General features: G+C 39.4%; 1 protein-coding gene and 1 long non-coding RNA gene across 8 annotated transcripts in view; one reads left to right on the forward strand and one right to left on the reverse strand.

Moving 5' to 3' along the window:
• The window catches only part of ATRNL1 (attractin like 1), a 585,672-nt gene that overhangs the window by 462,530 nt on the left and 99,696 nt on the right, over positions 1 to 23,446 (forward strand). The gene's annotated exons all lie outside the window — the stretch shown is intronic.
• Positions 7,612 to 11,804, reverse strand: LOC142361670 (uncharacterized). Its single transcript, XR_012764309.1, has 3 exons — positions 11,366 to 11,804; positions 8,534 to 8,675; positions 7,612 to 8,345 (listed from the first exon to the last, which is right to left on the reverse strand). It is a non-coding gene; the product is annotated as an uncharacterized LOC142361670 (long non-coding RNA).

Consider the following 23,446-nt stretch of genomic DNA (forward strand, 5'->3'; position numbering starts at 1 on the left):
TAAATGGCACAAAACTGCTTCTATATCTCCCCTAATGTGACCTCTTCACTGAGTAATACGTTGATAAAATTTGCATGCAACCCAAACTGTATTTCCCAAAGCCCAGAGACAGTGCTACAATTTGCATACACACTGCACAGAGCCGTTGATGTTCACAGCAGGAAGTGGCATAAAACCAGTGCACATAGTGTAGGAGTGTGTGATATCATGGTTTGTTTGGTTTTATGTAGTTTTGGCTTGCATTTATGTGAGAGAGGGCAAAGTCAGAGAAACTTGTCTAGAATGTGGGGTAAATGATAGGGAAGTTTGTGAAAGTCTGCAGACGGAGTGATAGGTTAAGGTCTGAAACCTTGAATTGATATTCTTTAGAAAGCCATCACGGAAAGCAAAGGAAGGGTCTGATGTTTTTACAACAATCACTGCAATAGCTTTTGCTGCTGAGGTATACTCTATCACTCTGTTTCAGATAGTTTTTCAAAGGGCTTAAAATGTCCAAGCGTGTCATAGGACACACTGGGGTGCATTTAGAAGAGTGTGGCCAGCAGGTCGAGGGAGGTTCTTCTCCCACTCTACACTGTCCTGGTGAGGCCACATCTGGAGTACTCTGTCCAGTTCTGGGCTCCCCACTTCAAGAAACATGAGGAACTACTGGAAAGAGTCCAGAGGAGGGCTACGAAGATAAGGGGACCGCAGCATCTGTCCTACGAGGAAAGGCTGAGGGAGCTAGGCTTGTTTAGCCTGGAGAAGAGAAGGCTGAGAGGGGACCTTATAAATGCTTATAAATATCTTAAGGGTGGGTGTCAGGAGGATAGGGCCAAATTATTTTCAGTGGTGCCCAGCACCAGGACAAGGGGCAACGGGCACAAACTGAAGCAGAGGAAGTTCCATCTGAACATGAGGAAGAACTTCTTCACTCTCAGGGTGACGGAGCACTGGAACAGGTTGCCCAAGGACATTGTGCATTCTCCTTCTCTGGAGATATTCAAGACCTGCCTGGACGTGGTCTTGGGCAACCTGCTGTAGGTGACCCTGCTTTGGCCAGGGGGGTTGGACTAGATGATCCACAGGGGTCCCTTCCAACCCCTACCATTCTGTGATTCTGTGATTCTGTGACTGTAGCCTCCCTGAGAAGTGAAAACAGTACAATCAACTAATTATCTTGCAGAATGTGGGGCAATAGCTTCAAATCAACTGGGAAAGGCAGGAAGCATTATTCAGAAATGCTGCTTAATGAGAAATTCAAAAGCTCTGCTATACAAAGGGTTATATTGATCATTGGTACATCAGCTGTGTAATTGTAGGATCTTCCAAATTCTTTCCCCTACTCACCTCTGCCTTGCCCATTTTTAACTCTAATCAGCTTGTCTTCATCAGTATGCAGGTCTCCGAGCACGATTCTGTTTCAGCACTGTGATCACTAAGATGGTAACATGGCGAACACTTCTGACAGACGGATGCAGCTGTTTATTAGCTGAGTATTTACAGCACTAGAGACCTCATCTTCTCATCAGCTGTTTTGGAGACTTCATGTTAATAGGACCAAGTACTGTGCACAGTGTTTTTTAAAGAATGTGTTTAAATATTGGCAGTGCATGTGCTGTGACAAAACATGGTTACGAGTTTGTGGCTTATGCATGGTGAGATAAGTTCAGTTTTTTGAAGGTTTTTCTTAGAGGCTTTCTGGTAAACTGGGCACAGTTCACAGGGTAACATATCAGAAAGAGTTAATGAAGGTCCTACTCACAGGGTTTTACCTATCCTCAGCTTTGACCAATTAGCCAATTAGAAACAGGAGCTATAAAAGCCTAGGTCCCAATAAATAACAAATTTACAGGCTCTCCTGAAAAGACTGTAGAGTTGTACTGAGAGATGCTGCAGGAAGAGCTTTGTGTGAAGAGCCATGGTTGATCACAGAAAGCAGCCTGGAAACTGGGTGAGCTGTGGAAAGAAAAGTCTCTCTTCTTTAATGCAGGGTGCCTTGGCTGAAGTTTGGTGATGTTAAGGTGAACTGTGCTAAAGCTATTTTCTGTGCTGTGTGAATTGGCAGTGCTATTTTAGTTCTTCAAAGAAGAAACAAAAGAAGAAATAGATTTCAAGTACCTATTACTAGGAGTAAATGAGAAAGATGTTTTTCTCTTGAGGTCTCATTTTGTTTGCTTAGTTTTTCTTTTTCTTGGTAATGTGTCAATCATAATTTTCTTGTTTGTATGTGCCAGCTGCACTTTAAGAGAGCCCACTATTAAAAGTCATCTCCCGTTGGTTCACATTAGTACTTTTTTGCTAGTGTCTTCTCTGAAGCCGACCAGGTAGTCTAGGCAGATGTATCTTTTTTCCCTAGCATCTATTTTCTTTTTTTCCATCTTCAGGAAATAGACTGGCTGCTCTTCCTAATCATAATAAAGTTTCACTTAAATAGACAGTATCTCCTTTTTGGAATAGGTGTGTTCATCTGACTAATTAAAAAAATCCCTGCTGTATCATAAAGGCATCATGTTCTTTCAGTGATTTATTAGCACATTTCAGTCCTTAAGTGTCTAGACTGTATATCTTAGGTCAACAGGTACATTAACAAATGTAATTGATACCCAAAAACATCTGACTAGTATAAACTGGATCTTATTACTGGCTCTGGTTTTCACCCAGTGATATTGGAGTTGTGTGCTGCCAGGTACTGTAGAGTGAGTCATCTCAAATACCTTTCTTCTAAGCATGTTAGTTCACTAAGCTAGATGAACAAAAGAGTCGGTGTGTTAAGACGATGACCTAATTGCTTTCACAACAGAGGCAGTTGTGGAGTCTGAGCCCTTAGTATCCTTCCAATCTGTCTTCTGACTAGTCTTAGCAATCACTTTGTGTTTGTTCTTGTGTAACTAGCATCTCTTGTTTTTCAAGTCTTCCAACACATGAGTTGTATTTAATAACAATCATTGCTACATGTTAACTTGTAGCTGTGAATAATGTAATGCATGTCCTGATCTTTCAAGCAAATTCGTGTGTGCTACTGTCCTTCCAAAAGTAGTCTATCTGTCTTAAAAGGAAATAGGCAGCTGCGGTTAAATATATTCTTAAAATTTATCAGGCTCAATTACACTATGATAGAACTTACGAACCGAATTACTTGCATGGTTATTGTATCTTTGTCTTGGGAGCTAACTCTTGAGTACATAATATGAAACAGCTTTGGAAAATGGAGAGGTGGTTGTCTTGCAAAGTGGATCTTTAGCATTACATACAAATACTTAAAAAACTAAAAGTAATGAGTTATTTAAGCTTCAAACTGAGCAACTGTCCTCTGATCTGATGTTACCAATGCATATCACTGATCTAATTGTGTAGATATTTTAATCTATGTTGAATATAATAATGAATTTATTAAGTGTATTAAGTATTGGTATGCTTTTCTGTAGTTAGAAATTTCAGTGGAGGCAGTGTATTAGTAATTATGGGGTGCATAGTGAATCTGTGAAAATTTGTATTCAGAAATTCACTGTCACTAATTTCATGCAATCATAAGCAACTTGAAGTCAATGTGACACAAGAAATGATACTCAACTGTCTCATCTCTAACAAATGACAGTAATTAACCATATTTCAAGCAAAGATAATATATCACAGATAAGAAAGTTCATATTTCATGCAGTGCCCATTACCAGACATGTAGGGCTAAAGGAACTCTACTGTTACACTCCTTTATAAGCTCGTCTGTCACAGAATATAATATTAAAATGATACTTGTAAGTTTTAAGATAGAGAAGGCTTTTGAAAATTCATGGCTTTAGTGAGCAGTCGGCATTAGCACTTACTTCGATAAGGACTAAGTAATACTCATGCGAATTAAAGAAAGGCTATGCATCCTTGTTGTGTTGCCTTCCCCACTGCTAATAAGGGAATGGCAGTTTGGTTCACCTCTACTCATTTCCACAGTGTCTTACACAGTACCAGCTTTGATTTTTTTAAAAAAGAGTACAAATAAAATTACTGTTCTCAAGTATCTAAAAATTCTTTACTGCTTATAAAGCCTAGTATGCATCACTGACCCTATGAAATAGGCCTGGAAATGATGTATGCAGTGGGAATGAGGCTTCCCCCGCTGAGAAGAGAGCCAGATCTTTTTCCTTCAAGGTTAGTGCTCTGAGGTTCAATAGCAAATAGCTGATTAATACCATAAGGTATTTTGTCCCAGTCTCTAAAATCAGTGAATGGGTTGAGTAGCTGGTAAATACAGTTGATTCCATTTTCTTGCCATAAATAAAAGGGTGAAAAGATGTGAAACGGCAAGTGGTGGAGTGAGTAAAATCTGTGACCTAAGCCAAATCCTGCCCATTGCAGTAGCTGCAATAACTAACATATCTATACAACTATTGCAAAGCAGCAGAAGAGGGGAAGGTAATTGTACCTGCCCCTTTATGCAAAACATTCCTGTGTGGTCACAAAATGTGTGTAACATGGGTGAGTGAGAAAGGTGGTGCATTTTGGAGGGGGACAGTGGTAAGAAGGCTGTAGAGCAGGTAGTATTACAGTGCTGGGAACATGCACACAAGTGAGGCACAATACAGGTGCAGTCTACTGCTACAAAGGACCATCAGCTTGAAAAAGATGGACACGAACCGGTTTATGCTGATTTGTGCAGGACTGAGGCATCGTCTCTGATGTTAAGACATGCTGTCTAGGCTTATTCATAGGAAAACTATAGTACTACCCAATTTAATTTCTCATGTGAAAATGTAAATCTCAGTATATGTCTTCAACTTCTAGAAACTGAAGAGTGAAAAGCAAAATTAATGCGTACTTCATTATGTATAGCTTCTTACTAAAAATAGTCAGTCATGCCTATGATTTTTATGAGTCTTAACAGTTGTTTGATAGGAATTTCACCCTTGCATAGAATAAAGAGGGGAGAATATCAACACTTCTAGTGTTCTCAAATCCATTAGTCTGCATTCCTGATAACACTTTGTTACTGATTCTAAGGAGAAAACCCAAGTAATTTCTTATCAAAAAAACCTTAAAGTTTTTAAATATGTTTGCATAAAGATAATCTATAGACCTTTTTCTAGGAGTAAAGGTTTTTATAAAAATGAATGTGTGAAATTTAGTATTTTCTTCATAAATTACAATATTATTTAAACATCTTTGAAAAGATGCATACCTTTTCTTTGCAATGGAGTCTTGTGTATTGATACATGTGATGGGTTCGGATGATAGTACAAATATATATGTTACATGATATAAGCACAGATCAAAATTAAAAGGAATGATTTCAAAGGAATAAATGGTATTCTTTGTAGTGGAACAAGTATTCCTAGTGTTTGAACACTACCCGAAGTGTCCTGGTGGTATGTTTGCATGCGTAGTGAAAATCAGTGCTGTTATACTTGGTGTTTCCTTCCTTCTAACATGACATTGAGTTATTACTGTACTAATGGTGCAGCCCAAAATGTTTTTGAAATGCTGACAAGGCTCCAAATCTTGCTTCTAAGTGCCACAATTAACAAAGTGAGGTTATTTCAGTATTATCTAACAGTCATTGTTATAACTGAAGTGGTATTTGTGGGGTATGGTGTCAGGCTCCCTGAAGTGTGAATGTCCTTTTGCTGATTTATAGTTTTGCATTATTTAAGTAGTAAATGCTGTACAATGCAGATGAGAACCTTTGAAGGAAAGTAAATTCAATATTTCAGTAGCCTTGTAGCTATTTGAAACAGTCCATTAGTAAATGATGTTTATTTTCACCTTTAGGTATAAAAATGCTTTTTATATATTAGTAGACATCCATCCAACTTTTCTTTGTCATTTTTCCTGTGTGTAAAATTGGAAGCAAGCCCAGGGTTTTTTTTTTCCCTATCCAGTGACCTACTCGTAAATGACAGTATTTATATTGGCCCTTTCTATCTTTAATCTAGATATGGCTTTCAGCATAACAGAAGCCATAAAATATAACCCAGTAATTACTATAGCTTTTCCTAAAAATACAAGGCTTAACTAGAACTCGTTGAGAAATATGTTGTCAATTTAAAAACACCAAATGAAGTGTTGGAATAAATTCCTCCCAAAAGATTTTGCTATTGTAATGCCTGTTGCTGTAGTAATCTGTTTTTAAATGCCTAACTTGGAACTGAATCCAGAGCTGTGTGTGGAGCAGAGTCCACAGGGAATACTGAAAAGGAGTGCCTCTTCGAAAGTACCTAAAACAAGCTGCAGAAGTCGTCTTGTGTCAAGTCAGGATCAGCACCTAAAAATGGTCTCCTGGAGTTAGGTTCTCATGCCTCTGCTTTTAAAAACAGAGGGAGTGCTGCTGCGTTTATACTTTCCACGGTAGTTCAGTGCCTCAAACAGTCATTCAAAATAGAAGATGTGAGTGTTATAGCCATCATCAGTGAAACACGGTAAAGGGATTATTACTATGATCTGAATGTAAGGCTATGGGCTGCTCATGTCACTTATCGTCATAGTTGTGACGCTTCTATTGTAGAGAAAAGAGGTCTAGATCTCAACAAGCTTAGTGGAAAAACAACCTGTGACCTAGACTGCTGAAGATATTGGGTGTGGGTCTTGTGATGTCCAAAACTTTAGTCCAATTTTACTGATGTCATGTAGTTTATGAATTGCACTTTGAGGTAGAATCAAAAACTTTTTCTCTCTTACTAGTAACCTATTAACAATAGGTTACAACATAGTACTTTGTTCTGGCCTAATTAATCCTGAATTTTTCATTGTTCTATAGGAAACTTGAGCAGAGGAATGTTTACTTTGGTATTGCTGTCTGTGCTCATGTAAGACACAAACATTGAAGCCATTAACTCTGCTTAGACTGCAGTAAATTCTGAGTGTGTGAAAGTTTCTCTATGTACCAACAGGGATTTATTTGTGTTTGGGCTTAGGTGTCAGTAAAATAATGTAGAGAATTTTTGGCATTTTGGGGGGATGAGTGGGGACAAGCACCATAGGAATAGGTATTTGAATTCTACACACCTTCAGTGTGGTCACAGTTGACCCTTTTGGATCTGGATCTACAGTCTTCCAATGGTTAACCCTTTTCACCTGTTTTTATGGGTTCATTTAAATTAATGCATAAACTTGAGTTGTGGTAAATTTAAAAGCCACTTAAGTCTGTTTTGCCTTTGTCTGTTAAAGTGATCTCAGTCTTGTACTCTCACTGGTACTTGTAGATTTTGATTTAATAGTCTTTTAAAAGTTGTTCAGTAAAGCAACTGGAGTTCTCCACATTGCAAAGCATGTTTCCCAGGGTGCGGATTGTTCTGGAGCTCTTCTCTGAATGCAATGCAATTCTCCATCTTTTGTCTTCCATGTTTGGATTAGGACTGGAGCCAAAGGATGAAATCTGAGGGTTGATTGTAAGATGGTATAGTTTTGTTAATGCTTCATGCTTGATAAGGCTCTGGTCAAAAATGAAAGTCTCAACAAATGCTGTATAAAAGCACTGCTGCACTAATCTGTTACTGTTTCCCAGATCCCCCTTAAGGATGACTAACATCCTGTGTCTAGGTAGGACCTTGCGTTCAGCTATATTGTGATGCATACATCTTCCTTAAAGTTGTCTTGCTACATGGTGTCTATCAATGGTAAATAACAATTCCTTACGGATCAATGTTATTTATCATCTGAAAGCTTTATTAGAAAGGCTTTATTAGAATGTAATGATTAAAGTAATGGATTGTATGGAGTCAAATACCAGTTGTCATAGAATGTCAATAGACATAGTAGTTGATACTTTATCGCAAATGTAATAAATTATAACCTGCCTGTATTTCAATGTATACTGTTACTTGGATCTATCAATTTTGGTGTTGAAGTGAAAGTAAGATCTGCTCATGGTTTTTCAGTCTTGCCTTTCAACCTTTTTGTTCTGAAGTAATTGCAGATTCTTGTAGTTCTAGTTTTCTAAGGGTTTAAGATGTGATACAGGCTTCAAACTAATGAATTATGGCCACATTTCTTTACGGAAAAGTTCTTCCAAATAATTTCTCTTCAAAGTATTATGTGGTTTTTACTAAGTTTATGACACACTGGAGGGGAAGTGCTTTTAAGTCTACTACGCTGTTATCTTGAATCAGTGAATAGACATAGTTTTTTGAACCTTCCAAGTGTGATTATACTAAATACATAAACTCTCTTAATTAAGAATACTTTTATTCCCTCCCCCTAAAAGGAAGAACTCAAGTGCCATATGGCCTCATCCCGTTCCGATATTAAATGCTTGCTAATGGAGTTGGGAATAACCACTTGATTCCTGACAGCGTAGGTACATGAGGTGTTTGCATTGGTAATGAAACTGGATGAAGTAATTCCCGTCTCCGGTTGCCTCTTCATTTGTGTCAGTATAGCTGTGGATCAATAGAGTAAAACACTGAAACAATCTCATTCAACAGTTTTCCTCCAGGCAAAGCGTTATTTGTGTTATTACCAAAGGCTCTTTGAACATGGTCTAAATAACTCTATTTGACACAATTTTTTAATTGAATTTTTAGAAGTTTCAGTTGTATGTCTACAATGTTAATGCGTTAAGCCATACCTATTCTGCAGTGCTCTGCTTCTGAAATGGGCTTCTGTAATCTGTCCTTGCTCTGCTGTGTGCTGACAGCAGGTTAGGATGTTCCAAAATGGTCATGGCATGAACAGACTGACTTCCTGAGGCAGGTCATCCTAAGCTGTTCCTAGAACGGTAAGAGCAAACAGATCTCGGGAAATCCAGTTAAATGTTCTCAGGGAGAAAAAATCAGACTTGCACAAAGAAAGAATTTTTGAGTCACAGTAAAACATTCTGCTATTAGTTGGACTTGAAGCTAAAGCTGAAATACTTTCTCACTTATGAAAAGATTTTGTGTGAAATCTAATAAACAGTGATGCTAGTGTAGTGCTGGTTATGTGCTGTTATTTTTCTAACTAGATTGGTCAATATCTGTGTTCAGCCTGCAGCATTTTCCCAGTGGAAGCTCAGTCCATTAGCTCTAGGGTAGGAGTAGTCAATGGATTCCTTTTTTTGCTAAGAGAAATGATCCATGGGAGCTGCCATAAGGAGAAAAGTCATGAGGCAAAATTTAGACAACATTTCATGCTGTAAAAGAATCTGGGAAGTAAGAATCTGACCTGTTTTTTGAGGTGGCATTTCAATGACTTTGAAGGTTTTTCTTTATTAAATCAATTCATGTTATTAAAGGAAAGTTGAAATGACTTTTGAAACCTTTTAGTTTATTACTGCTTGTTTACAACTATGCTGATTTTTCTTGAAGTCGTAGATTACAGGAGAGTATTAATACAATAGTTATTCTGAAATATAAAGTGATCTGCATCAACTAATGAACATACTGCCTACTAGCGTGACGTAGTTGCAAAGTCAATGAAATTGGCAGTAAGATTTATGCTTGCTAGCGTTTTGACAGATATGCGTACAAGCTGGTGGACTTTGTCAGGTACCTACTGCAAATGTGCTGGAACGTGATTGGTTTCTATGCTTTATTTGCAAAGTAAAGAAAAAGGCTGATAGCATATCGATTTCCAGAAACTACAAACAGTTGCAAGAACATATATTAAATTGTAGACATAGATCGGCATGATTCCTAGATGTGAAGCTTTATGCAGGTTAATAAACTCTTAAATTGTCATCTCAGTTTATTGTTATAATGTAACTACATATTTATACGTGGGCAGTGCTAACTGAAGTTGAGTGGTTTTTTGAAATCTGAAAGGGGGAGACCTGGTTTATGTCTAAAGGATTATATATGAATGTTTCAGTATCATCAATTCAGCTTGCAAACAAAGTTACCAAGGCAAAATCAAAGTTATCATACTACAGCCACTTACCAAAGATCTGCCACTGGTGAAAGATGCCTCTGCCTTGAGAGGCAGCCTTGAGGGGTGTCCCAGCTCAAGGGGAGATTGCTGCCATGCTGCATAGCAGGGAGAGCTCAAAGAAGGCTCATTTAAGCTGTCATATTTATGGGATAAAGTGATTGGCTCATAGTCAAGTTACATGCCATGGGAAAGGTGTGGAGATGCCTTGTACCCACAACCTGCTTTGTTCCTTGGTAAAAGTCTTGGAAAAGCCACCTACTATTCATGTGTTAATCACGTGATCAGTGTTCCAAGCTCATATGCATCGATGCTCACTGTGTCAATCTGCTCCTTTGTGGGTTTTCAGAGAACAGATTGACACTAGAGGAGTTCTAGTCCCAGCTACAGGGTCAGGCCTTTACCTCCTCCAGAGCTTGCACCAAACCACCACTGATCTGGTCAAGGGGTCGAATGCACTCCTTGCACAACTTCCTAGGAGCCATCAAGTAATTGATGTTTTGCATTGTTTTTCAAAGGCTACAAGTAGATTGTTTTTTCTTGAAACTTTCCTTGTTCATAATTGCCATCAAATAACCTAGAAGACTTCAGAAATAGGCTGAAGTATAGGATGAACTAAACCTCTCCCTTGCCCCAAACCAGAGCAGCTTTGTGTCCTTTCACTCTGTTTATGAACCTGTGAGTAGAATTGTATTCTCTGCAGTTGCTTTTTTGAGCATCTGGACACCAAACTGCCCAGATGTGCTGAAATAAAGTGTAATAAATGCCTCCACGTGTGGTATATTTGCTAGCATGCATGACCCAAGAGATCCCACAAAGTATTTTGGCGGGTTTGGCCAGAAGGAACATTGGACACTGCATCTTAATGTTATTAAAAGCACAGTCAAGTCTAATACTACAGCAGTAGGGAAGCATTTAGAATGAAACATGCTACCTCTTGGAGGAAAGGGGGTGTCTGGATATTGAATACAATTGCTAAATGTTTTCTAAATGTTCAATGGCAAAATTGAGTTATAGACTGCTTTAAATTATTTACAGAAGAATTTAAATTTGCAAACTTATTACAAGCTGCTGCTTTTAACAACACGGAAGTTCTTGAAAATTCAGTGCTAAAATGAGTTATTACAAGCAAGTTAGCTGTCTGAAATTAAATTAGGTGATAAACAATCCATTTTTTCTGCTGTAAGTTGGCATTCATGACAACTAGTTCTAATATGCACCTGAACCCATTATTCTTGGCACCTCATAAAGTGGCAATTGATAGCAATTTGTATTGATGGACTCTTATTGAATATAATTTCTCAACAGGAACTAGCTAATCAATTAATTAATCATAGCATTACTCAAGTTTGTTTTTGTTGCTCTATCATTCAGAAATTTAATTGTTAACATTGTTTTTGATTAATATAACTTAAACATTTAGTTTTCATTGGCTGAATTACCAAGCTTAGACTAATTAAATAAGTGTTAAAGCTTTTTGAACTACTAACAAAACTGAAAACTATGTATGCTAAATTGCAAAACACACAACAATTCCTAGTTCTATTATACTTACCATTATGCAGTATTTCAAAACAGAATGTGTAGTCATGCATTACTCCCGAAAGCTGCTTTGGCACTTACGGAAAGTCCTAGCCACTTCTGAAAAGACTTGAGGTAGTAATCATCAACAATATTATGATGAAAAGCACAATGAAACAATGTTCTTCTAAGGCTATCTAATAAATGTTTGCATCTTCCTTCATGTTTAAATAAGGCTTTCTTAAAAGTCAAAATGGTGAAGAGGTAACCCCATCCTACTGCCAGATCATTCTGGACAGGTGCTCTAAGTATGTGAACTCCATGGACTACAGTGACTGTGCAGAGAATGCCAAGATTCATCAGTTTAGAGTGCCCTTTAAGTCAAAAGGACTTCCCTTGAGAGCAACGATCAGCTCGCCTGTTTCTGACTGCAGTAACAGAACCTACATTGTGTATTTTCATTTGTGTGACATAAGGTTTTAATATTAGGCAATTATATTTAAAGTCCGTTAAATGAACTCTTTCCTCAATAAACATGAGTCCTGGCCCAGAGTCCTACTTTGCCCCTGTAAGCACAGCATTCCTCTTGCGCATCAGGAGAATGACCCTGGTCACCTTTATTTGAACAAATAGTGGTAACACTGGATGTAGTGTATACAAAATGCAAAGTAATCTGGTTATACTGACAAACTTGTTTGCGAAATCATACATGTGGGGAAATGTTTTGAAATGGAAGTTTAGATTATTTTTTTTTTTTTTTGGAAAGCTAGTATGTCTTTCTAGCATAACTTGGTAAAATAAAACCTGCCAGTCATTGTGTCTTGGATCTTGTTTGCCAAGTGATAGTTTTCTTAGAATAAGGATAAATTAGACTTCTGTTAATACATTAGCTTATCAAGGAATTGAAATTATTGCTTTGTAAAGATAGTAAAAGTTTTTGATTGAGCTCTCTTTCTTTCTTCCTCAAATAGTTAAGACAAAGTATTGAATTTTATGAACAATGCCAATCCTTTCATGGGTATATTCCCAAAGATTGCTGTGATAGGAGACCTGTGGCATGGAATGAACCAGCAACAATAGCGATCTTCTGAAAGAATGAATTCTCTGTTTTCCTCAATGTCTATCTTGTTCTTCAGGTTTCTGATTGCCACTGAATATCTTTAGGGTTATTTTCCTTGAGGATTGGCCTGAAGCTGGAAATATGAAATAAGAAATGAATATTGAAGTCTTTCATGGATCAAAGTTAGTGATGCAGAACTGGGTTTGTCCAGGTTCTCAGGCACCTAAAACCAATAATGTCAAAAAGCATCAGAAGCAAATTAATCTGACTAATAAAATGCCTTTTTTCTTCCTTTCTCTGTGCGTGGTCTGACTTGATCTTGGATAGCGCTTTCCTTTTGTCAGATAAATCAAGGTTATGTGCCTGACCACTGCCATACAAACCCCCTTTTTACTTATTAAAAACTTCCAAGACACAGGGTATACCTAAGCATTTTATCTTCACATCTTGGTAATTGGAACAGTTGTGTTAAAAATAACATGTTAACATGGCCAGAAATTTAATAAGAGATGGTAATTAATTGTATCAACACAAGAAGTAGTCTAAAGAGAGTTTAAGATAATTGACACTTCCCTTTTAAAAAGGTCACTATGAGCACTTCTATAGTGAAAGCAATTCACTCTTCCAGTTGGGAAACGCATGCAGAAATTATCAGAGGAGGAAGGGAATGGGACTAACCCAGGTGGGGGTGTTCAATCCCCTGTCATTACCCCTGTTCTAATGAATTGATGGTGTAGAGCATCTAGGAGAACAGAAGAGTGTGCTGCACTACTGCATTTTGAAGCTACTGGTATTTGGAGAGGATTCGGTGGGTCCATGACTGGCAGAGCAATCTGTGGACAAAGCTGGGTGTCATGCTGATTACTCTGGGGTTTACAGTGCAGTAAGCAATAACTTGCCTGAAGTCACTGCGTTGAATTTAAATTCTTTGGGGGGTATAAAAAAAATTTTAAAAAAAAGTTGCTGGCAAGTATGTCATCTCAGAGTAGGCTGTGATCTTGCTGATATTGACAACTTTGGGGGAGACAGAGGTTACTAACTATTTGTCAGAGGCAGATGGATCTGCATCTCTCACTTCTGTGAATCTTGTGGCAACTGGGCTGTATATAAGGAAACTGATCCCATCTCCATTTCGCATATTTTTTGGAAGGAAAAGGCTGGTATGACTGTCTGAAAGAACCTGATCCTGAAAATATAATGTTGAATGTTACTGAAAGCATCTGCTTAACTTAGCTCTTTGGTGGAATGAAGGCCGTGGAACTGTAATTTTGCACCTTAATCTGTATTAGCATGGGTGGACCTAGGGCTTTCCCTGTCAGACTACAGATGTCTTTATTCATCGAAATAAGTAGAATTTGCTGTTTCTGAGAGAACCCTAGGGTTAGAAAGTAGTACTGGTCTTGTCTAGGTGGCAATCAAGAAGATTATGTCTGTTATTGAGGTCCCTGAGTAATGGGTACTATTCAGGTTACCTCTGGTTCGCTTCAGCAGTTCGTGCTGAGTGAATGTTTTTGAAACCTTTTTCAAAGATTATAATGATGTATGAGACATGGGAGGTACCTGCTTTGTTTGGTCACTAAATAACTGAATACAATACAAGAATTTTAACAGTTAAACAAGATAACTTTCATCTTAGGAGTCATTGTTTCAGGGAGGTGTAAGGTACAGGGAAGTTGTCCAAATACCTGCTTACTTCCTGTAGAACTGGCAGGACTAGATGGTGGAGGGAAGACTGGGGCTTTGGCTATGTATCTGAACAAGAGCTGGTGCGGTAATTTTGCTGTCTTGGAAGGAATCCCCCAAACATCTTTGTTGTGCCAGTTTACTTCAGAAACAACGAAGGATTGTCTCAAATTTGGTTCTACCGTCTACTAATTACAGTCTACTAGATTGACCATGAGAGATTTTGGACACATCTCATTGATATAATGATATAACATTGAGATAGAGGATTTTTTTTTTTCTAGTGAATTGTATAATCTAAATTGAAATCTGACCTGTGCAGATGGGGGAGGCTTAACACGAAATACTACTATAAAATTTCTGATGCATACTTTTTGTCAGACCTCTTTTAACACAGAAGAGCTAGGATGTGATCAATCAGTTTAGATACCAGAGAACTTGATTGAGATGCTCAATTTTGCTATAATAGCCTCATCTAAAACACTCAGCCCTTTTCAGCTCTTCTGTACTCTTCCAAAATTGTTCCTAACAAGAACAATCTTTAAAAATGAGGCATCTGAGACAAGTTAATGATGCTATAGCTACTCAGGATAACCATTGTCTAAGAGTAGCATTTGCTGCCTAAGCAGAAGGCTGGATACAGTGAATAGTATCTAAGTTATTCCCTAGCAGCTTGGAGAGATTTGAAAGGAAAGATGCATTAACCATTAGAAGGGCTGTGCTGTTAGACAAAACCACAGGTTTTAAAAAGCCACAGCTTCATTGTGAAAGAAATGCAAAGTAAAAGAGGTTAACCTAGTTCTAAAGTTCACTTCTACTTACATCTTGCACCAAGTTAAAAGCCAGAAATCGGGACTTTTCTTATTCTGGCTCAATATCACTTTAAACAGTATTTCTTTGATATTTTAATCAATGCTTATCCCCCTAAGTTTGTTCAAAGTCTCATTACACTGCTTCACTCGCCCAAAGGTTTCATGCAATTGAATGATTGCCTTTAAGTTACCAACTGTGGTGGTATAGTGCTGTACTGAAGTACCTATCCTGCAAAACTTAGCTTTCTGTGAATTTCTGATTTGTCCTATTGATAAATTTAATTTGTGTGCAGTGTGACCATTAGCAATTTGTCTGCAATTATATCAAAAGATAAAGTAACATGGGGAACGGAGACATTTTCAGGATTTGAATTTAGTCTCTCAAGGGAGGTTTGTGTGTGTAATGGAACTGCTGAAAACAAGATCTCTTTACTGAGCTTTCCCCAGTCCATTTCTGTTCTTTGTCAACACTCTCTAATCACTTTGATATTTAACAGAATTGTGTTCCTTTTAGCAGTGACAGGGAATGTATCTGAGTATGAGAAGGTAGGGGTAACTTGTTTTTAAAGACGGCCACCTGTCTCAAAGACCCCACACTACTGCCAGTGGAAACAGTAGCCTGAACTTAAGGAATGTTGTCAATTTACACCATTATATTCCCCTTCCAGTAGACTGCCTAACCTGATTCTAGCCCACCAATGAGAAGGTGCATCCCTGAGATGTTCTTTGGCACAACTTCCACAATCTCTACCTGTTTCCAAGTCTGGGTCCTGCTTTGGGAAAGGAAGCAGCAGTATTGGAATATCTTTGCAAGCCTCTTTCATCCTGGCAAAGAGGTGTAGTCGACTCCATTAGTGACAAACATTAGAACACTGTGTGCTTTTTAACTCAGAAGCTTTTGGCCTTCAAGGTTGTATATGTATTTCTAATCAATTAAAAAAAAAAATGGAAAGAACTGGGAACAGCAGTATATATTGCTTGCAGAGATGATATCATGTAAGTTATTGTGTCTTTTGTTTACTAGGGTATTTGAAATACACTTATAAAGCCAAAAAAATTGCTCCCATTTATCATTCACTGGCAAATTAGTCTATGGAAATAAAACAATGGGCTGGACAGGGAAATATCTAGCTAAAAGTGACTTCTCAAAAAAACCCAAACCAATCCACAAACCAAACAAAACACATCAACAAAACTGTTCAGTGCTAACAGAGCTGAAAATTCCTTTTTTCTCTCTCTTAATGGCGGGTCAAATAAGAATGTACAAATAAAGCACAGCTTTATTTGCAGTGAGGCACAGCATCGTATACCTCCTAGAAGAACTGACACTGGTAGCAGTCAAACTGGTGACTGGGAGAGGGTATCGAATAAAGATAACATCAAGAGCTGTAGATTCTCTTAATAAAAACATGCACAGTGATGAGTAAAGTTAGGTCTTCTCTTTGAATTGTACTACTGTTAGCAAGCTGTTACTGACCTCCTACTAATCATAGACTGTTTTAGGTTCAAAGGAGCGTTTAAAGGTCATCTAGTCCAACTCCCTTGCAATAAGCAGGAACATCTTCAACTTGATGAGGTTGCTCAGAGCCCTATCCATCCTGACCTTGAATGTTTCCAAGGACAGGGCATCAACCACTTCTTTGGGCAACCTGTGCCAGTGTTTCACCACCCTCATTTAGAAAATTTCTTCCTTATATCTAGTCTGATTCTATCCTCTTTTGGTTTAAACCCATAACCCCTGTCGCAATAGGCCTTGCCAAAAATTTTGTCTCCATCTTTCTTATAAGCCCCCCTGTAAGTACTGAAAGGCTGCAGTAAGGTCTCCCTGGAGCGTTCTCTTCTCCAGGCTGAACAACCCCATCCCTCTCAGCATTTCCTCACAGAAGGGGTGCTCCGGCCCTCTGATCACTTTTGTGGCCTCCTCTGTCTCCGCTCCAACAGGTCCATGTCTTTCCTGTGCTGAGGGCTCCAGAGCTGGACACAGGACTCCTGGTGGGGTCTCAGCAGAGCAGAGGGGCAGAATCCCCTCCCTTGCCCTGCTGGCCACGCTGCTGGCGATGCAGCCCAGGGTACGGTTGGCCTTCTGGGCTGCAAGTGAAAGTGTTGCTGCCTGGTGTTATATAGCCATTCATGAGTAGACTTATCTGGCCAGGTTGAAAGGGTAGGTGGTTACATTAGTCTGCAACACCTCCTCTATTCCCATCACCTTGGTTTATTTTGTGTTCTTATTTTTAAGTGAGATTAAAACTTGACCATAGATTTTCATCTGATTTAAATGAAGAAAGGTTTCCTCCCACCCCAAGAGTGCTATATAAGCACTAACATTTTCGAACAATAGCATTGTCAGGGTGTAGGACTACTTTCTTCTTCCTTTATATTGTGTTCTCTGACCTTTCATTGACATGCCAGTATAATTAATGATGCATAATTACATCCCACTGCTGACAAAAAGCTGCAGTGTTTTCTTTTGTAAGTCAGGGTCAATTATCTGTAAAGTCACTCTTCTGAATTCTCTACATTCAATCATCACCTATGTATGTAAAAAAAAAAGCTATTTCATCAAAAGTTTGATATCCCCCACCCCAGTTATGTGCACACATACCAGAGTGTCCTTTGTCATCTGTTTTCCTCACACAAGTGTTGATTGACAAATGCTCACCAGAGTAGTATATCAAGTCTTCCTACATAAGCTTCTTTCTGTAAAGTTGAAATTCAAACTTTACCACTAGGTTAGTTCTTCCTTATAAGATTGCTCTCAAACTATTTTTGAGAACATACTGTCTATTCATTTGGTATTTGGCTAAGTGCTTTCCTCTCAGTGGCTTGCTGTAGAAGTTTGGGTTTACTTGGGGGTTTACTGCAGAAATTCCAGCTATAGAGTGGAGGGCGTCTACAAAGGTACAAACTGTCTTAAAGGGAAATGCATGCAAGTAATGATATCGAGCTTGGTCTGCATGTGCTGTCATGCCTCTGGGGCCTGAAGGTCAGAATAGGCCACTGAAGGTCAGGAGCACGGGGGAAGCTGGGCAGTCCCTAGCTGCTCTCTGGACAGCAGACCTCCTGCAGTTGCTACCTGTCCCTGTGTGCAAGTACTGACTCTCAGTTTTGATGGCAATACAAATCTCTTCCAGATGTCAAGATCTGACTTTATCTTGACACTAATACACATCAAATCTTTCTAGTCAAGAGACATTTAGCACTTTCTTTTCTAAAGAAATCTTGAAGTAAGATGAGGAAAATGTATTCCTTTTATAGCATAGTTTACTTGTAAACTCTGTTATTCTTAACAGATCATCTTGAGTTTCTGAATTGGTTTCATTTTCATCCAAATGTAAAAAAAAATCAAAATTTTATTTAAGTGGGTAGATAATTGTAACTCTAATGTTGTTGATATCATTCCTAGCCGTACATCCATGTAAGACATGGCAGCTTTCTCCCTGTAAAAACAACATTTCCCTTTAGTCATTTCAGTGTTAACTGCTTGAAGATAAAGAGCTAAAAAGAAAAAGCTATAGATAAAGAAAAGCTTCGACTTTAGGAAAGTTAAGCATTTTTGAGAGGTTGGTGTTATGTTATAAGAGGTCTTTTAAAAATCATTCTATATACTGTACTTTGTGCAGGGCAAAATATTGAACCCTTTAAAAAAGTACAGCTGCCGAAATGTTAGATCTTAATGAAAGTGCTGGAAATCTGTGACTGACACTTGCAAGATTATTGCAGATATGCTACACTTCCACAGTCACTGTCAGTCAGTCTGTGACCTGCTCGGATGCTAAGCAGAGTAATGAACACAATATCCATCCTTGAGATGAATACAGTAAATTCACTCACTAGATCACATCCCACTCTTGAATGTGGTATTTTTGTTCTTCTCAAATAAAACGGAGCAATATAATCTGACTACAAGTAAGATCTATACCCCTATTCTTACAATAGCAGATGAATGCATAAAAGCTTTTTATGGCTAGTACACTTAGTTTGTCTGTTCTAAAAATCTTTATATCAATCAACAGGCAAGTCTGTCCTTTAGCTATTTAATAAGTGGTGAAAAGCCTAAGTCAGGGCACCTGCTCCTCTGTGAAACATTTGTAGGCTCTGTAACTACTGGAGCGGGGGGGGGGACCAACAGAGCACTGGAGTGTTTAAATTATTTAGTGCTCATCATATGGGAGCGGTAATAGGATTCCCACTGTCAGCCTGGCTGCAAAACTTTAGCTGGCATGCTTTCCCTCGTTTCCTCTTCCTGTACCTTTCTGACACTTGGAGGGCCATAGCATAGCACGTGTGCTTGTGAGCTGTGGTATGAGTACAGGGAGCAGAGTGGTGTCTGGCACTTCAGTAATGCAAACTGTGCAAATAATGTCACTTTGCTTTGTAGTGCGATGACATCTTGTGAAAAAGTAATCAAAGCCTTTTCCTACTGCAGCTCTTAAACAAATAAGACAATAGGCAAATGTCCCATTGCAGAAAATGCTAGAGCCAAAGCAGGGCCCTAGAGCAGGTCAATTATTTCAATTATCTGGAATTCATGATGAAAAACAGCAGCAGCTTTCAGGAAATATGCTCGAGTCTGGCAATTGCTTGATCAGTTATGACAGTCACTGCCAAATATCATGTCCCAACAGGTTTTACAAAGGGAAAGCTTGGAACAGGTGGATTATTTTAGTTACCTGTACTCTATCACAGGAGTGCGGTGTAGTTCCCAGGAGATCTAACAGGCCACCGATTGCATGATTAAGTATGACATCACTGGCAAATATCACAAAGCAGTAACTAATCTCAGTGTAGGCAGGAAGAGAGTACATAGAGCAGATGGATTGTTTCAATTATTTGGGCCCCTTGATGAATAAGAACTTCAACTGCCATCAGCAGATCCTGTGGCAGGCAAGTAATAACTGCACTACTATGGCATCATTTTAAAATCTGGTATGGCTTAAGTATTTCAACAGCTGTAAAGCTTAGATTTGTCTTAGCGTTGACTTGACCCACAGCTAGCTTCAGTGCTGAGAACTGAACACTGAGGAACCTGTTTGAGTGCTTCCAAGCACTTCATGGTATTTCACCCCTACAGTGAAAATGTTGAATGAGCACTAAGCTTACCATTGGTACCTTATTTTTTTTATACTGTGTTTCTCGGGAGTCAGCAGGGGAAAGCTAAGGACTGGTTACTGTCAGGTGCTAGGACAGAAAGCAGTAGCTTAGATCTGTTTATGAATAAATTTGGGAAGGCCTGAGGATCCAGAATATTATTCTTAATTGCATAATCATAGAATGGTAAGGGTTGGAAGGGACCTTAAAGGTCATCTGGTTCCAACCCCCCTGACATGAGCAGGGACATCTTCCACTAGACCAGGTTGCTCAGAGATCCATCCAGCCTGGCCTTGAACACTTCCAGGGAGGGGGCAGCCACAGCTTCTCTGAGCAACCTGTGCCAGTGTTTCACCACCCTCTTGGTGAAGAATTTCTTCCTAATATCTAATCTAAATCTGCCCTCTTTTAGTTTACAGCCATTCTCCCCTGTCCTATCAGTACACACCCTTGTGAGAAGTCCCTCTCCATCCTTCCTGTAGGCCCCTTCAGGTACTGGAAGGCTGCTCTAAGGTCACCCTGGAGCCTTCACAGAATCACAGAATGGTAGGGGTTGGAAGGGACCTCTGTGGGTTATCTAGTCCAACCCCCCTGCTGAAGCAGGGTTGCCTACAGCAGGCTGCACAGGACCTTGTCCAGGTGGATCTTGACTATCTCCAGAGAAGAAGACTCCACAACCTCCCTGGGCAGCCTGTTGCAGTGCTCCGTCGCCCTCAAAATGGGTCTCTTCTCCAGGCTGAACAGCCCCAACTCTCTCAGCCTGCTCTCATAAGAGAGATACTCCAGTCCTCTGGTCATTTTCGTGGCCCTCCTCTGGACCTGCTCCAACACATCCATGTCCTTCTTATGTGGGGGGCTCCAGAGCTGGAAACAGTACTCCAGGTGGGGTCTCATGAGAGCAGAGTAAAGGGATAGAATCATCTGCCTTGACCTGCTGGCCACGCTTCTCTTGATGCAGCCCAGGATCCGGTTGGCTTTCTGGGTTGCAAGTGCACTTTGCCGGCTCATGCTGAGCTTCTCATCCACCAGTACCCCCAAGTCCTTCTCCTTAGGGCTGCTCTTGAGCCACTCTCCGCCCAGCCTGTAGTTGTGTTTAGGATTGCCCCAACCCACGTGCAGGACCTTGCCCTTGGCCTTGTTGAACTTCATGTGGTTCACGCAGGCCCACTTCTCCAGCCTGTCAAGATCCCTCTGAATGGCATACCTTCCCTCCAGCGTGTCAACCACACCACACAGCTTGGTGTCATCGGCAAACTCACTGAGAGTGCACTCAGTCCCAATGTCCATGTCGCCGACAAAGATACTGACCAGCACCAGCCCCAGTACTGACCCCTGAGGCACACCACTCATCACTGGTCTCCACCTGGACATTGAGCCATTGACTGTAACTCTTTGAGCGTGTCCATCGAGCCAGTTCCTTATCCAATGAGTAGTCCATGTCCTTCCCATTTAGAGACAAGGACATCATGTGGGACAGTGTCGAATGCCTTGCACAAGTCCAGGTAGATGATGTCAATTGCCCACCCTTTGTCCACCAACACTGTAACCCCATCATAGAAGGATACCAGGTTGGTCAGCCACGATTTGCCCTTGGTGAAGCCATGTTGACTGTCCCCAGTCACCTCCTTGTTATCTGTGTGCCTTAGCATGGTTTCGAGGAGGATCTACTCCATCATCTTGCCAGGCACAGAGGTGAGGCTGGCTGGCCTGTAGTTCCCCGGGTCTTCCTTTTTCCCCTTTTTAAAAATGGGGGTGACATTTCCCCTTCTCCAGTCGGTGGGGACCTCCCCAGACCACCACGACCTCTGAAATATGATGGAGAATGATTTGGCAACTTCGTTCAGCAGTTCCCTCAGGACCCGTGGGTGCATCTCATCGGGCCTCATGGACTTGTGCACACCTTCAGGTTTCTTAGGCAGTCTCGAACCTGGTCTAATATACTAGGTTTGTTAGGAAAAATTGACCGAAGAGCACATGCCCTCAGTTTGCCTTCAGTCTTCCTCCAGGCTCTATCTGACACAATCTACCTTAATTTCTCCTTTTACATTTCTCTTGATGTTAAAACAAGTTTATGATGTTTGCTTTTACAAGAAGATACGTGGTACCTTATATCACTATCCCCTTTCAGCTAGAAGTTTTTTGTTGAGTCTAGTGCACAGAAATCTAGTTTACACATAAAATGCTAAAGAACAGAGGATGCTAAAGAATTAATAATCTTTTAACCCTAGAGTTGTTATTTACAAACCAAATCCCATCTGAGTTTTATCATATTTGAAGTCTGAGATCTGCTTTGGTCAGGCCTTGAAGGCAGAATAGAGAGTCAATAGGAAGCTTCTGTGGGAGCTAATATGTCTTGTTAACATCTTTCAAAAAGTTGATGTTATAACAAATTTGATTTCTGAATCTTTCAGTGCCTTTAAATTCACCTCAGCACTGAATTGGTAGAGAAATATTTCCTCTAATTAACCCATTTATGCAAACATAGACTAGTCATGGGGGGGTATCATTTATGTTCAAAGACGGATGTCGAAGAGTTTCTAGTCAAAATTTTAATCCTTTCTACTCTTACATTGAAAAACTAGATAGGACTATAAAAGAAGAATCCCAAGGGCAATTTAACTATAGTCTAGAAAATATGAAACACAGCAGTTAAAGGTTTTATGGAGGCTGACTGGAGTAAAAAAATATCATCCCCTTTTCCTTCCCCATCATATTGCTGAGATAATTAAGGAGGGGTATTGATTACATCCCATCCAAGGAAAAACTAACCCTCATTAGTATCCTTTATCTGACCTGTCCATTTCCCATTACAGGCAAAATGGTTTCTAATTTGAGAGCAAGAAATAACTTTTTATAGAAAAAATTTTCTCAAACTGATGAGGAAAATTAAGCTTTTCCTCCACTTGTTACTGGTCTGAAATCTGACAAGTGCCAAACACTTGTCGCTCGTGGTCATTTCTATCCAAAATTGAATAGAAGTTACTGAGACAACATTGCTGCCTGTTTTTACAATTTTAGTGTAATGAGTGACACTTTAATGGCACTCATGTGGTGACTGCTTGAGATCAGCTATTCTTTTTTTTTTTTCTTCCCTTTTAATATTCCGATTATACAGTATGTAGTGTTAACTCCAAATAGTTAAAAGTCAGCTATGGACGTAAGTTGTTGTTACGCAGGCTGCTCCTCTGTTCAGGTCAGGTTTATGTCTGTCCCTCTGAGTCAGAATGCTAATAGTTGCACATCTTGCTTAGACTTTTTAAGACTAAAATATTAGGGTTGAATTATACCCTTTCACCTGTGATTCATTAAATTAAGACAGGACCCTGTTTCATGCTTTTTTGTAATTATCAAAACTTGAAATTTTCTTTTGAGATAGGCTTTTTATGGATTTCCTTTAGAAGCTGCAGATTTAGCAGTGATAAACTTATTTCAAGTATTGTAGTAAAATGATGAGAACTGACAGTGCTGCTTG

The sequence above is a fragment of the Opisthocomus hoazin genome, chromosome 6 (genome assembly GCF_030867145.1).
Source record: "Opisthocomus hoazin isolate bOpiHoa1 chromosome 6, bOpiHoa1.hap1, whole genome shotgun sequence".
Taxonomy (NCBI): Eukaryota; Metazoa; Chordata; class Aves; order Opisthocomiformes; family Opisthocomidae; genus Opisthocomus; species Opisthocomus hoazin.